We start from the raw sequence: 14,474 nt of genomic DNA, 5'->3' as shown, positions 1-14,474 counted from the left end.
CTGGGACAAGAGCAGCTACTGACTCACCCAGTATCCTGGATTTGTTCCAGCTAGGGTTGGGTATTTCACAGGTCCAAAAATAACTGGTGAATTTCCTGGTCAAATATTGCCAAATAACATCAAAAATGATCAAATATTTTAAAGCACTAATTTATTAGATGTAAATACTAGACCATCCCTGACAGGTTGTCATAAATATAAAGGGAAGGGTAAACACCTTTAAAGTCCCTCCTGGCCAGAGGAAAAACCCTTTCACCTGTAAAGGGTTAAGAAGCTAGGATAACCTTGCTGGCATCTGACCAAAATGACCAATGAGGAGACAAGATACTTTCAAAAGCTGGAGGGAGGGAGAAACAAAGGCTCTCTCTGTGTGTGTGAGATGCTTTTGCTGGGGACAGAACAGGAATGGAGTCTTAGAACTTAGTAAGTAATCTAGCTAGATATGCGTTAGATTCTGTTTTCTTTAAATGGCTGAGAAAATAAGCTGTGCTGAATGGAATGGATATTCCTGTTTGTGTGTCTTTTTGTAACTTAAGGTTTGGCCTAGAGAGATTCTCTATGTTTTGAATCTAATTACCCTGTAAGGTATTTACCATCCTGATTTTATAGAGGTGATTCTTTTACTTTTTCTTCTGTTAAAATTCTTCTTTTAAGAACCTGATTGCTTTTTCATTGTTCTTAAGATCCAAGGGTTTGGGTCTGTGTTCACCTATGTAAACTGGTGAGGATTTTTATCAAGCCTTCCCCAGGAAAGGGGGTGTAGGGTTTGGGGAGGATTTTGGGGGAAAAGACGTTTCCAAGCGGGCTCTTTCCCGGTTATATAACTGTTAGACGCTTGGTGGTGGCAGTGATAAAGTACAAGGGCAAAAGGTAAAATAGTTTGTACCTTGGGGAAGTTTTAACCTAAGCTGGTAAAAATAAGCTTAGGAGGTTTTCATGCAGGTCCTCACATCCGTACCCTAGAGTTCAGAGTGGGAAAGGAACCTTGACACAGGTATTTGTCCAACCTGTTCTTAAACCCTCCAATGATCGGGATTTCACAACCTCCCCTGGAAGCCTATTCCAGAGCTTTACTATCCTCAGAATTAGGAAGTTTTTTCCTAATATCCAACATAAATCACCCTTGCTGCAGATTAAGCCCATTACTTCTAGTCCCATCTTCAGCTGACATGGAAAACAATTGATCAGAATCCTCTGTATAACAGCCCTCAACATAATTGTAGACTTATCAGGGGCCCCCTTAGATTTCTTTTCTCAAGACTAAACGTGCCAAGTGTTTTTTTACTTTTCCTCATAGGTCAGGTTTTCTAAATCTTTTATCTTTTTTTGTTGCTCTCCTCTGAATTCTCTAATTTGTCCACATCTTTCTTAAAGTATGGAGCCCAAAACTGGACACAGTAACTCCAAATGAGGCCTCACCAGTGACAAGTAAAGGGGGATAATTATCTACCATTTCTTACATAAAACACTCCTGTTTATACACCCCAGAATAATATTAGTCTTTTTAGCAACTACATCCCATTGCTGACTTATAAAATTTCTGATCCACTATAACCCCCTGATCCTTTTCAGCAGTACTACTGCCTACCTAGTTATTCCCCATTTGATTTCTCCTTCTTAAGTGTAGTGCTTTGCACTTATCTTTACTGAATTTCATCTTGTGGATTTCAGATCAATTTTCCAATTTGAGAAGGTCATTAGGAATTCTACTCCTGTCCTACAAAGTGCTAGCAACCCTCCCAGTGTGGCATCATATGCAAATGTGATAAGCATACTCTCCATTTCATTAGCCGAGACATTAATGAAAAAATTGAAGTGTCAGACCCAGGACAGACCCTTATAGACCACCAGTAGATGCGTAATGCCGAACCATTAATAACTAGTCTTTGAGTACAGTCTTTTGACCAATTTTCCAACCACCTTATTGTAATTTCATCTACACCACATATTGCAGAGCACCCACCGGCAGCTCCCTGCCCCGCCCCCAGCCCCAGCTCACCTCCGCTCCGCCTCCTCCCCTGAACGCACCACCCTGCTCTGCTTCTCTGCTGCCCCCCCACACACACACACACCCTGGCTTCCCACGAATCAGCCGGGGGGTGGTGGTGGTGGTGAGAAGCAAGTGGCGACTTCGCACTCAGGCCCAGGGAGGCGGAGGTGAGCTTGGGTGTGGGGGGGGCGCAAGGAGGGCCGCCTGCGCCGCAACAGGTAACCCGGGGGGTGCACAGGGAAAGCGCTCCCCACCCCAGCTCACCTCTGCCACCCTGGGCCTGAGCGCAAAGCCACCACCTGTTTCTCAGTCCTCCCAGGCTTCCCGCGCGAACAGCTGATTCGCAGGAAGCCGGGGGCGGGCGGAGAAGCAGAGCGGGGCGGCACGTTCAGGGGAGGAGGCGGAGCTGAGGTGAGCTAGGGCCGGGGGTGGGGTGGGGAGCTGCCGGTGGGTGCTTTGCACCCACCAAATTTTCCCCGTGGGTGCTCCAGCCCTGGAGCACCCATGGAGTCGGTGCCTAAGGCGCCACTTCTGGCCGGTTGTTAAATTTAGAAGCCCTTTTAGAACTGGTTGTCCCTCGTGGAGTCAGCGCCTAAGGCGCCACTTTTGATGTGATCAGTGGGGGGAGCGGCCACTTCCCCTGCTCCCCCCCAGCTATGCTCCCCCGCCCCTAGGAGCCAGAGGAACCTGCCAGATGCTTCCTGGGAGCTGCCCCAGGTAAGCACCGCTGGGACTCCCCACCTCGCTCCCCAGCAGGTGACAGGGGAGGGGGGTGGATGGGGCAGCGGTCCCAGGGGGGCGTCAAGGAACGCGGGGGGTTGGATGGGGCAGGAGTCCCGGGGGGGGCAGGGAGGGAGCAATGACCCCCTCTTGGGATGAGGAGGGAATCGGTTGTTAAGATTTTGGCAGCTCATCACTGCATATTGCCTCTCATTTCTTATGAGAACGTCATGAGGGACAGTATCAAAAGCCTTACCAGAATCAAGATCTATCACATCTATAGCTTCCCCTCATCCAGTAGGCCAGGAACCCTGTCAAAGAAGGAAATTAGGTTGGTTTGACAAGACGTTCTTCGATTAAAAAATGAAACAATGGCAACAAGATGCAACCAAAAAGGTAGGCCACCACCTACATCAGGGCATTTTTGCTGGAATATTTGACCACAACCAAATGATAAGTGGTCAATTTTGACATTATTTGACCAGGCCATTAACTAGCTTGCCAAGCCTAGTTCCAGCTACCACTTGTAAAATAGTATTCTCCCTCTTGTTTTACTCCAAGGACAGCTCCATCTTGCCGTATGATTTGTATTCTTTTCTACAGCCTCTGGCAGGAGAAAGGAAAAAGTAGATTTATAATCCTATTATTCTAAATAGTTTCAGCTTTCCATAAAGTTTCCCACTGTACCACTAAGAGAGCTGGAAACTGATATGCCCATGATGAAGGCCCCACATGTGTGCATGAAACAAATTTGTGTCTCACTATCTTTTTCAGAGAGAAGCCCACAGACTATGGGATTTTAGGTTGATGGGGATCATATTTGCATTACTGACCATCCATGTTAGCATTGACTGTGAAAGCATGTGGAGAATGTCAAATACATTTCACACTTTTATTTTTATTGTTCTTGAGCTGCTGTTGACAGAGAGCTTTCATGCCAATGGGAGGGGGCTGAGGTGATGCCTGCCTAGAGTCAGCTGCCTGTGAAGGGCCTGTATAGTGAGGACATTCTTTCAAGTAAAAATTTCCCCAGTTAGAAATGATGAGTCCCTGGCCACCACAGAATATAGCCACATTTATCTTTGACAGTGAGAGGTTAAACTTGGACTGGAGCACACTGAGGAACCTTCTGGCCTTATAAAATGGAGATGAGAGGACTAGAAAGAAACAGACGGTGGGCCAAGATGTTCCTTACTGCCTGCTTGTTCTTCCATATCTGGGCTCTTCCCCCAACTCTCATCACTCCTTGGCCTCATCACTCCATGGCCAAGGGGAGGAGATGGGGACGAGGACAAGGCATGGCAACCTGCAGCAGCTGCAGCTAAGAACAATAACCTGAACGTTAAAGTGTTGCAATCCACAGTGGCAGCCAAAGACAACAACCAGATGGTTAGGGCACTGTGACCCGCAGCAGCAGCCTGATCCTTACCTAATCTTTTAGGTGAGGCAGAAAATCCTCATTCCTCTATTATGGTATCTTCCCTAGGAACACACAGAGAGTTAAATAGCTATAGCATGTCTAGGGAAGCCCCAGACCTCCTAAGCATAGTTTCACAGGACTCTGTACTCTGCCTGAAAAAGTCTATCCTCTATTTTGTTTGTTTTAAAATATACATTTTATTATTTTTATCCCCTAACTTTCATTCAGGGAACTGGCTTTTCTCTACTAAGAAGAAAGAATTCCCTTTTTGTGTGCGTGAGCACACCCACAGGAATCAAAACAAGGACCCCTTCTGTCTCTCTCTGGGAAGATACTGGCCAGGGGCTGAAGAACGGAGTCCCCAGAAAATCTAACCCTCTCTATTGCATGGAATCTACAGGGGCCAGATGGGTCTGTCTCTCCCCTGGAAGTCCACCGAAGAAATCGGCAGGGATCCCTAGAGGCTTATTACAGAAGTGGCAGCAGAGAAAAGGAACTGGACCCAAATGCCTCTTAGCACACTCTCTGGTGTTTATAAAGTAATCAATTCCAAGGCCAGAAGAGATCACTGTGATCATCTAGTCTGACCTCCTATATCACACAGACCCCAGAACTTACCAAAATAATTCCTACAAAAACATCCAATCTTGACTTTAAAAATGTTAACGAGGCAGAATTGACCATAACCCTGGGTAAATTGTTCCAAGGGTTAATTACCCTCAAAGCAAAAAAATTTACACTTTATTTTCAGTCCAAACTCATCTAGCTTCAACTTCCAGCCATTGAATCATGTTATACTTTTCTCTGTGAGACTGAAGAGTGTATTATCAAATATTTGTTCCTCAGGTGGATGTTTTATAGACTGAAAATAAGTAACCCATTAACCTTTTCTTGAGCTCATTGAATCTACCACTATAAGGCATGTTTTCTAATCCTTTAATCATTCTCAAGACTCTTCTTTGAACTCTCTACAATTTATCAACCTCTTTTTGAATTGTGGACACTGAACCGGACACAGTATTCCAGCAGTAGTTACACCAGTACCAAATACAGAGGTAAAATAACTTCTCTACTCCTACTCGAAATTCCTGTTTATGCATCCAAGGATCACATTAGCCATTTTGGCCACAGCGTCGCACTGGGAGCTCAAATTCAGCTGATTAACCATCATGACCCACAAATCTTTTTCAGAGTTATTGCTTCACAGGATAGTCCCCCATCCTATAAATATGGCCTGCACTCTTCATTCCTAGAAGCATATATTTACATTTAGCAGTATTAAAATGCATATTGTTTGCTTGCACCCAGCTTACTGAGCAACCCATATCTCTCTGTATCAGTGACTTGTCCTCTTCATTATTTGCAACTCCCCTATTTTTTGTGTCATCTGCTAACTTCATCAGTGGTGATTTTAAGTTTTCTTCCAGGTCACTGATAAAAATATTAAATAATGTAGGGCCAAGAACCCATCCTTCTGGGACCCCAGTAGAAACACACCTGCTCTATGAGGATTCCCCATTTATAACTGTATTTTGAGACCTCTCAGCCAGTTTTTAATCCATTTAATGTATGTCATGTTAATTTTATATTGTTCTGATTTTTTAATTAAAATGTTGTGCAATACCAAATTAAACACCTTAAGAAGTCTAAGTGTATTATATCAACAGTATTACCTTCATCAACAAAACTTGTAATCTCATCAAAAACGATATCAATTTTGACAAGATCTATTTTCCATAAATCCATATTGCATTAATTATATTACCCTCAATTAACTATTTTTTAAATCAAGTCCCTTATCAATCACACCATTATCTTGCCTGGAACTGACATCAGACTGACAAGTCTATAATCACCTACGTGATCCCATTTACCCATTTTAAATATTGGCATATTAGCCTTCTTTCAGTCTTCTAAAACTTCACCAGTGTTCATAGATTTATTGAAAGTCAACATTAATGATCCAGCAAGACCTTAAGCCAGCTCTTTTAAACTTCTTGGATGAAAGATATCTGCGCCTGCTGATTTAAAAAATGTCTAATTTTAGTCGCTGCTGTTTAACATCCTCCTGAGATACTAGTGCAATGGGAAGAGTATCATCTTATGGTATGACATTATTTGTTTTTCCCCCCAAATACAGAATAGAAATATTTATAGAACGTGTCTGCCTTTTCTGCATTATTATCAATCATTCTACCATTTCCATCTAGTAATGTATCAATACCATTGTTAGGATTCTTTTTGTTCCTAATATACTTTAAAAACTCCTCCTTATTGTTCTTGATGCCGTTGGAACATAGATTTCTCAATGTGTCCCTTTGCTTCCCTTATCAATTTTCCACTATTTCTAGTTTCTTATTTATATTAATTAGTATTGACCCCTTTCTTCCATTTGTTATATTTTTTATAGCTACCTTCACTTCCCCTCTAAACCATGTCGTCTTTTTAACCAGTACAGCCTTTTTCCTTGATTGAGGGTTTTTAGGCATCTAGTAAAGTGAGTGTTCTTGAACAATTCCAAATCATCATTCATATTTTTCTGATTAAATTATTCCTCTCAGCTGATCTGGCTCATAATTCTTTTCAGCTTTGTGTAACTGCCCTTTTTGATGCACCAAGTATATATATTACTGGTTTGGACTTCATTCTGTTTGCACATTATAAATGTGATCAAGTCATGATTGCTTGTACTTAAGCTACCATTAAGCAACCATGTGTTGACAATGTCCATACTGTGCCCAGTGCCTGAGGGGAGGAGGTAGCTGACCTCAGCAGTCAGGACTGTGGCTGCTGGTGTGGGCTGCAGGTACAATTTTTGATTTTCAATGTAGTTTGCTGCCTTTCTGGCTTCATACCCCTCTTGGGGAGTGCGGAAGGGGAAACTGCTTGCCCTTGGAGTCAGTTTTCCCAATTCTATCTGGTTCCTTCCATGCCTGGGGAAGGGGTGCCAAGCCAACTCCACCCAGACTGGGATGATGAGGGAAGGTGCATTCTGCCTGTAGAGCCAGCTGAGCTCCCCAGTGAGACACTCAATACAGGGATGAAGCAGGAAGCAAAGACACTTCCTTTTCCCTCTGGCTTTTCTCTGAAGGGGCACCAGCTGCTTAAAACACTGCATGAAGGGAAGCAGAGCTGAGGGGGAAATCTTCCCAAAAAGCAAATGCAGTCCTGGGACACAGCTGGGAATATTAAGCCAAACTGTTAGTCAGAAATCTGAAATCAAGTCTGGAATTTCCCTCAGTAAAGCCCCGCAGCTGAGGCACCTGGCTGAGCAGCTGGCCACTGAAAGGCAAAAAAAATGGAGGGAACTTCAGGGACAAGGGCATTCCCCTACTGCCAATGACTGGCAGGTCAGGTTCAGGCTAAAGAGCCCCATGTGACCAACAACAAAGAGCAAGTCAAATCTGAGACATTATTTCAAATATAGGTTAAAATGATCTTTTTGACAACATATGACTCAGCCTGCAACTCCCAGTTGTGCAGACAGTCTGTGCCCCACAGAGCTCACAATCAAGATTATGACAAGATGTAACCGGTGGATGAGACAGACAAATGGGGAATTTGGAGAATGGGAGGACAAGGACACAGGAAAGTTAACAAATTATCATACATTAAGCAGAGGTATCCACTCCCCACCTGACTAGGCAAGCAGTGAGCAGAGATCTCTGCTCTGCTTAATGTGTAACTAGTCAGCCTTACTGATACCTCACCCTTAGACACCACCACCCAGATGCATTTGTCTCATCCACATGTTATTTCTGGTCATAATCTAGACTGTGAGCTCTTTAGACCAAGGGTCATTTTTTTATACCATGACTGTACAACACCGAGCACTATGTGTCCCTGATTCTTGATGCTTGCCTGCAATACAAATTAATAATGTCTCCAACTTTTCATTCAAACTAGGGGATTTAATTCCTTTTATTTCACTGGGGCCAGGTCTACACTAAAAAGATAAATTGACCAAGCTATGTCGCTCAGGGGTGTGAAAAATCCACCCCCTTGAGCAACGTAGTGAAGCCAACCTAACCCCCGGTGTAGACAGCACTAGGTCAACCGAAGAATTCTTCTGTCAACCTAGCTACTACCTCTCAGGGAGGTGGATTAACTATAGTGACAGAAGAATCCCTGTCATCGCTGTAGTGAGTGGCTACACTGAAGGGTTACTGCAACCGTGCCGCTGTAGCAGTTTAAGTATAGACATTGTCTGAGAATAGAAACAAAAAGGCTCACATTTAGAATAAAAGACATTTCAGGGGATTGGAGGGGAACCAGTGTTGGAGAGGTTAAAACCAAATCTGAAGACTTTCATCTCTAGGTCACCAGTTACAATCTGGCACAGGTTAGTAATGACTAAAAGCTGTTTCTATTGGATGGCCCATTTGAAATAAGTTGTGGTCTCAGTCAGTTCCTAGTGGGACTGGTGTCCGCAACACAAAAAAAGCTACCACAACTGGTATTATTTTGCACACCCAGTAGAGAGGCCAAGGATTGGACAACTCATGGCAGCTCCCCTAGATGTGATCCCTCCAGGTCAAAGATGAGAAACACTGACAGTAATGTGAGGAAGATGACCTACCACTGCCCGTGCTATACCTGTTGTGGGATTAGAAGGACCTCCCTTCCTAACAGATGTCAGTCCAGAACCTCTTACCAGCACCTATGCATGGGAATAAATTAAAAACCACTCACAGAAACAAAGGAGGATTCAGGCAAGAGTCCAGCTGTCCCTCCCTCAAATAGAGTAGGAATAATGTACAGGAGCACTGCAAACATCATGGCACATCAGTCTATCACCTTTGCCTACCACTGGAGCTGCAACATTACACTGAGGCAGGGCCAGGTGATGTGGGGGGGGGGGGCGCCCAGGTGATGGGATATGCCCCCAAAACACGTACAGAAGGGGCAGAGCTTGATATAAGCATGTCAGAGAGAAACCTTACAGAGTATCTCCTAAAGAGAGACCACAGCCTGGCTCAATGGAAACCCCCCCTCTCCCCCCCCATCCCCAAGCATTCTCCATTCCTGCATCTTATCACTGAAGACATAAGGAAACGGGTACCTTGCAGCTCAGCAACAAAATTGCACCAAGTGGGTGCAAAAAGCATCCCCACCCCCTTTTGACACCTTTCTCCCTCCACCTAAGCTGCCTCCCAACCATACCCACACAGAAAGGCCAAGATGGATCACAGTCACATGAAAAGTTCCAGAGTAGCAGCCGTGTTAGTCTGTATCTGCAAAAAGAACAGGAGTTCTTGTGGCACCTTAGAGACTAACAAATTTATAAGAGCATAAGTTTTCATGGGCTACAGCCCACTTCATCGGATGCATAGAATGGAACATATAGTAAGCAGATATATATATATACACATACACAGAAGGTGGAAGTTGCCATACAAAGTGTAAGAGGCTAATTAATTAAGATGAGCTATTAGCAGGAGAAAAAAAACCTTTTCTCGTGATAATCAAGATGGCCCATTTAGACAGTTGACAAGAAGGTGTGAGGATACTTAACATAGGGAAATAGAAAAGTTCAGCTCATTTTTCATGCCAGAAGACAATATTCCTAGGGAACAGGCCAGAATAGCTTCCTCAGCCACACTGCCCAGCTGCACAGAGGGTCCACAGTCCACACCTATGCTCAAACAATATATCAGGGGTTTTTCTGAGTCAACTCAAATCTCCTTATGCCACTACAAACCCATCATAATGGCCCCCCTAATGAGATTCAAGAGAACAACATACTGTACAGCCAGCATGGGGTAGGCACAGCCTTGTAGAGCCAGAACAAGAAGGTGCCTGCAAATCCCAAGATTCCCCGGGACAGCATGAAAAGACAGCAGTTACCCGAAAGCTCCGTCCTGCAGCTCCTCCGTGGCCCAGGGACGCCAGCAACCCCGGGATTGGACGTGACCTGCTCACTACGGGAATAACACAGGCCACAGGAGAGGGAGTGACCTGTTCGGCGCAGCGCAGTTGTGTCCCAGGGGCACAAGAATGCCAGGACTCAGGAGAGGGGACGACCGGGTGAGCACAGCCAGCCTTTAATATTTACTTCTTGGAGCTGCCGCTGAAGTTGCAGTGATGTAATGTGAGCAGCAGCCTCAGAGTCACATGCTTGAGCTTTCCCCAACTCCACCCCCACGGCGTTCCTCCCCCCTCTACCGTCCACATCCTGGCAGCATGGCTCGCTTGACAACACAAACAGAGAACCAGCTCCTCCCACCTGGCCTGCCGCCAGAAAAGCTGGGACCTAGTCGAACTCAGCCAGGGAACAGCAGCAACAAAACCATTGCAGCTCCTGAGCCTGAGCTCTGGTCACCATATTTAGTTCCCCTGCAAACATTTGGATCACCATCTCTGGAGATCAGGAGCTCAGCACTGAGCCCACTGCTCTCCTCATTGGCCTCTTCCTCTGAGCTATGGGGACAGTTAGGAAGCAGAGGGCATGCACTGTGTTTCACCTGGAAAATGTTACAGATGTATTTATTTTTACATTTGGGGAGTAGCTGATCTCCATTAAAGTAAAAGAGCAATAGCACCAGACACAATGTGGACTGGCACAGGGAAAGCTTCCGTTCCCACCCAACTCTCTTGATGGACCCCATTCCTGACCATCAGCACCTCCTGCTATTCCAGATGTGCTCCCCACACATCTCTCCTGAACACCTTCAATCCTGGCCAGCAGCCTCCCTGCTATTCCAATCCAGGGCTAGGACTCCCTGCACGTAGCTCTGCCCATCCCCTTGAGTGCTGCCCTGCAGCTCTCCCCCACCACCCCCTTGGCTATTCCAGGCTTGGCCTGGCCTGGCCTGCTGCTTCCTCAGTACACCAAGTAACAGGAACACAAAGAAATGTGATTTACTCACTTCTTGCTTCACCTTCATTCTTTGTCTCCAAGGTTATCCTTTCCCTGACCTACTATAAGTCTATTGTGTTTCTCCCTTTCATTATGTTCTGTCCCGTTCCTCTGCTGGGCTCTCCTCAGCTCTCTTCCCCTTCCTCACCTGGGTCCCTCATGTTCTCCCCATCCCTGAAATGAATGAGGAGAAAAATTGATGAGCCAACCCTGCAGCAGGTAATGCAGGAAGCAGAAGGGGCCTCCTTCTATCAGTTTACCTTCAAATGGATTTTTTTTAAAAAAAAAGTTCAGATGAAAGTGGATCTCAGAGTTTGGCCAAATCCCGAATCAATTGGTCCTTAGTCTAAAAATATCTGCTGCCCTCAGAGTCCTTTTTAGACTAAGGAAGGAGAAGGAAGGAGGAAATGGGGCTGTAAGTTTAGAAACAGTCTGTAGGAAGATCTGATTAGTTAGAATAAAAGTGCTGGACACCTGTAGCCACTGCCACCACCTGAACCCCAAAAAAACCACAGCTCCTTTCTAATGGCATCAACAAAATCACCCTCCTGGCAAGCAGAGGATATCTCCAAGGCCTTGTCAATACAAGAAAGTTGCAAAGGATTAAATGAATTTTAATTTTAGTTAAACTGGTACTACCCCTTGTGTGGACACTTATCTCAGTCTAAGAGTAGCTTATTTCAGTTTAGTTTAACCAATTACTAATTGTCTTGAACTAAAATGAAATAAGCCAGGTTTAAACCAAAATAACAGCCTTTTGCACCAGTTTGATGAAATTGGTTTAACAAAAATCACTCCTTAAACTAGACTGATACAACTTGCTCAGACACACAAGTTTCAGAGTCATATTAACCAGAAATGGAAAGATCCCCTTAGGACACACACAGTCCATTCTCCGCACCTTCTAAGACTAGGGTGGGATTGCTCACTAGTATATTATGGAGAGGCAGCAGCCTCTCCATAGTTCAGGCTACAATCAGTCCTGTTTTAGACAATCTATAATTTTAACGTGGAAAATTGGTTTGGCCAGAAAATTGCTTGCTTCACCCAGAAGCCAAAGCAAATGCAAACAAACTGCATTTGAGTTACAGGTCGGTTAAAAAAAAAAAAAAATAACCCAGATTTTAAATGTAGACTTTTGTCTAATGTTTTCTTGAATCCCAGTATTGATCAATACAAATCACATCACAGTATAAATACTATTTTTCCACCGGTAATCTCAAAATATAAATGCAACCAAAAACATATCTGACAAAGAAACATAAAAAGTATATGTACACAGCAACAACACAGAGGTCTTGTCTACAAAGAATTTTTAAGCAACTTTCCCACCATTGGCCTAGCACTAGTGAAATTAACAATACTAATATACAGATAATATCTACAGTACAATATTCCATATTAAAAACCTGCAGTAAAAATATTAACATTTTTTGACTAAATACTCTTCTTATGTGGCACCTCCATGACTGGAGGTTTGCAACCATGGTAACCCATTCTGTACAGTTCTCTACTAATCTCTTTGTGGATGAATAGTCCTTTTGATCCACCCATGATACCACATCATCCATCCACAATCTTCTTTTTCTGCCTTGTGTTCTTTTGCCATCAACTTTCCTTTCCAGTGCCTTTAAACATATATCACCCACTGAGCTTCTTAAAATGTGCTGTGCAAATCAAATCTATCTTTTCATAAGATCTCTAACTAGCAGTTGTTGAGTTCTAATACTTTTTCATTGGTTTTAGCATTTAACCATGGTATTTTCAGAATTCTTCTATAACCCCATATCTGGAAGAACTGTAGCTTCTTTATTATCCATGTTTGAAGTCAGGTCTCAGCGCATGTTTATTGAGAAGTCTAACAGCTTAATTGAAGAGGCTGAGGTTCTGACTCTTGTATAACATTTTGTCTTCAAATTTTTTCTTAGTAATTGAAATAGTTATTATCAACAACATTTGTAAACAAGTGATTATAAATCCCTTCATCTTTCAGTTACTCAGCTTTCACTCTTTTGGCTGTTGCAATGTCATAATTTTACAAGTTCTCTAGCCAGTAAAGTATTCCAAGCTACACGAGAACAGACATTTTAATGTTAAAACCAAGCAACTCTTTTTTTAATCCAGTCCTTCTTAATAAATAATAATAAAGTGCACAATCCCAATTTTTTTTTGAGTCACCTTTAGTAAGATTTAGAATTTTCTAGGTTTCTAGGAAATCTGTACGAGCTCAGCAAAAAAACAAAAAAAAAGTTTACTACACATGCTCAGTATAGTAAATCTAAATCAGTTTTCTGACACTCCCAAAGACACTGGTTGCTCCACTGTGAGGGTTCTGCCGTGTCAAATTTTAACTTATTAAAGAACTGTTAAAAAGTTACAAAAACAACAAGGAGTCCGGTGGCATCTTAAAGACTAACAGATTTATTTGGGCATAAGCTTTCATGGGTAAAAAACCCACTTCTTCAGATGTATGGAGTGAAAATTACAGATACAGAAATAAATATATACTGGCACATGAAGAGAAGGGAGTTACATGACAAGTGGAGAACCAATGTTGAAGGCCAATTTAGTCAGGGTGGATGTAGTCCACTCCCAATAATTGATGAGGAGGTGTCAATACCAAGAGAAGGAAAATTGCTTTTGTAGTGAGCCAGCCACTCCCAGTCCCTATTCAAGCCCAAATTGATGGTAAATAAATCTGTTAGTCTTTAAGGTGTCATCGGACTCCTCGTTGTTTTTGTGGATACAGACTAACACAGCTACCATTAGATACTTGTTAAAAAGTAATTTTTTTTAAATAATGGGAAATATATATTTTCTCACATGCACACATACTCTCTTGTTTGCAAAAACAACTGAATCATTTTTTGCTCAAATTTTCAAACAGAGACCATCCCTGGGAATTTTAAGCCAAATTGATGAATGCTTCAACAAGCTATGCACAAAGAATGAAATAGGGGATTGTCAGGCAACCTTCACCATAGACATCACTACAAATTCCATGTTACTAGAGTCAGTCCGATACACGCCTTAAATTCCTGCTTCCACTCTTTGAGCTAGGAGCATGTGGGATGCTAGCTCTCTAGGCTCAATGGACTGTAGTTTATTTGGCTGGAGTTCAGCCAGTAGTAGCTGCATTTTGTCCACTGGACTGGGGTAGCCATCAGAGCTGTCAGGCTGGTCTAGGATCCAATGCACAGCACATGCATGCTGGAAGCCTGGCACGCTTTTTAGACCTATTCTCTAGCTCACTGCGCTTCTAGAGAGGTGGGGACAAGACCTTGGCACTGGCATGTGCACCAAGCCAGTTAAATACACGCCAACCCCATCCATGCCAGTCCCAATGGACATTGGCTCCGGGGCGCATGCACACAACCTAAGGACCAAGAGGAAGGCAGTGGGGGCCTGGAATGGGCGACAGCCCCTGCCCTGACCAACAGACAAAATCATCTCATCTCATCCCATCCCATCCCATCCCATCCCAT

The 14,474-nt window shown here is 43.6% G+C and overlaps 1 protein-coding gene across 16 annotated transcripts in view; it reads right to left on the bottom strand.

Annotated features, from left to right (window-relative positions):
• Positions 1 to 14,474, bottom strand: part of NR1H3 (nuclear receptor subfamily 1 group H member 3) — a 60,416-nt gene that overhangs the window by 45,080 nt on the left and 862 nt on the right. For 5 of the 16 annotated variants that reach the window (XM_027832535.3, XM_043550111.1, XM_043550112.1 and 2 more), the window contains exon 2: positions 2,967 to 3,021. The exons of 3 other annotated variants lie outside the window; for them this stretch is intronic. The gene's annotated coding sequence lies outside the window, so the exon portion shown is untranslated. Of the gene's footprint in view, positions 1 to 2,966; positions 3,022 to 9,977; positions 10,308 to 10,999; positions 11,164 to 14,474 lie in introns of those variants that run through there. 8 more of the 16 variants (XM_027832554.3, XM_027832559.3, XM_043550113.1 and 5 more) reach the window with 6 other exon arrangements.

The sequence above is a fragment of the Chelonia mydas genome, chromosome 6, assembly GCF_015237465.2.
Source record: "Chelonia mydas isolate rCheMyd1 chromosome 6, rCheMyd1.pri.v2, whole genome shotgun sequence".
Classification (NCBI taxonomy): Eukaryota; Metazoa; Chordata; order Testudines; family Cheloniidae; genus Chelonia; species Chelonia mydas.
The sequence above is the reverse complement of the archived record's forward strand: the minus strand, read 5'-3'. Positions and strand labels throughout refer to the sequence as shown.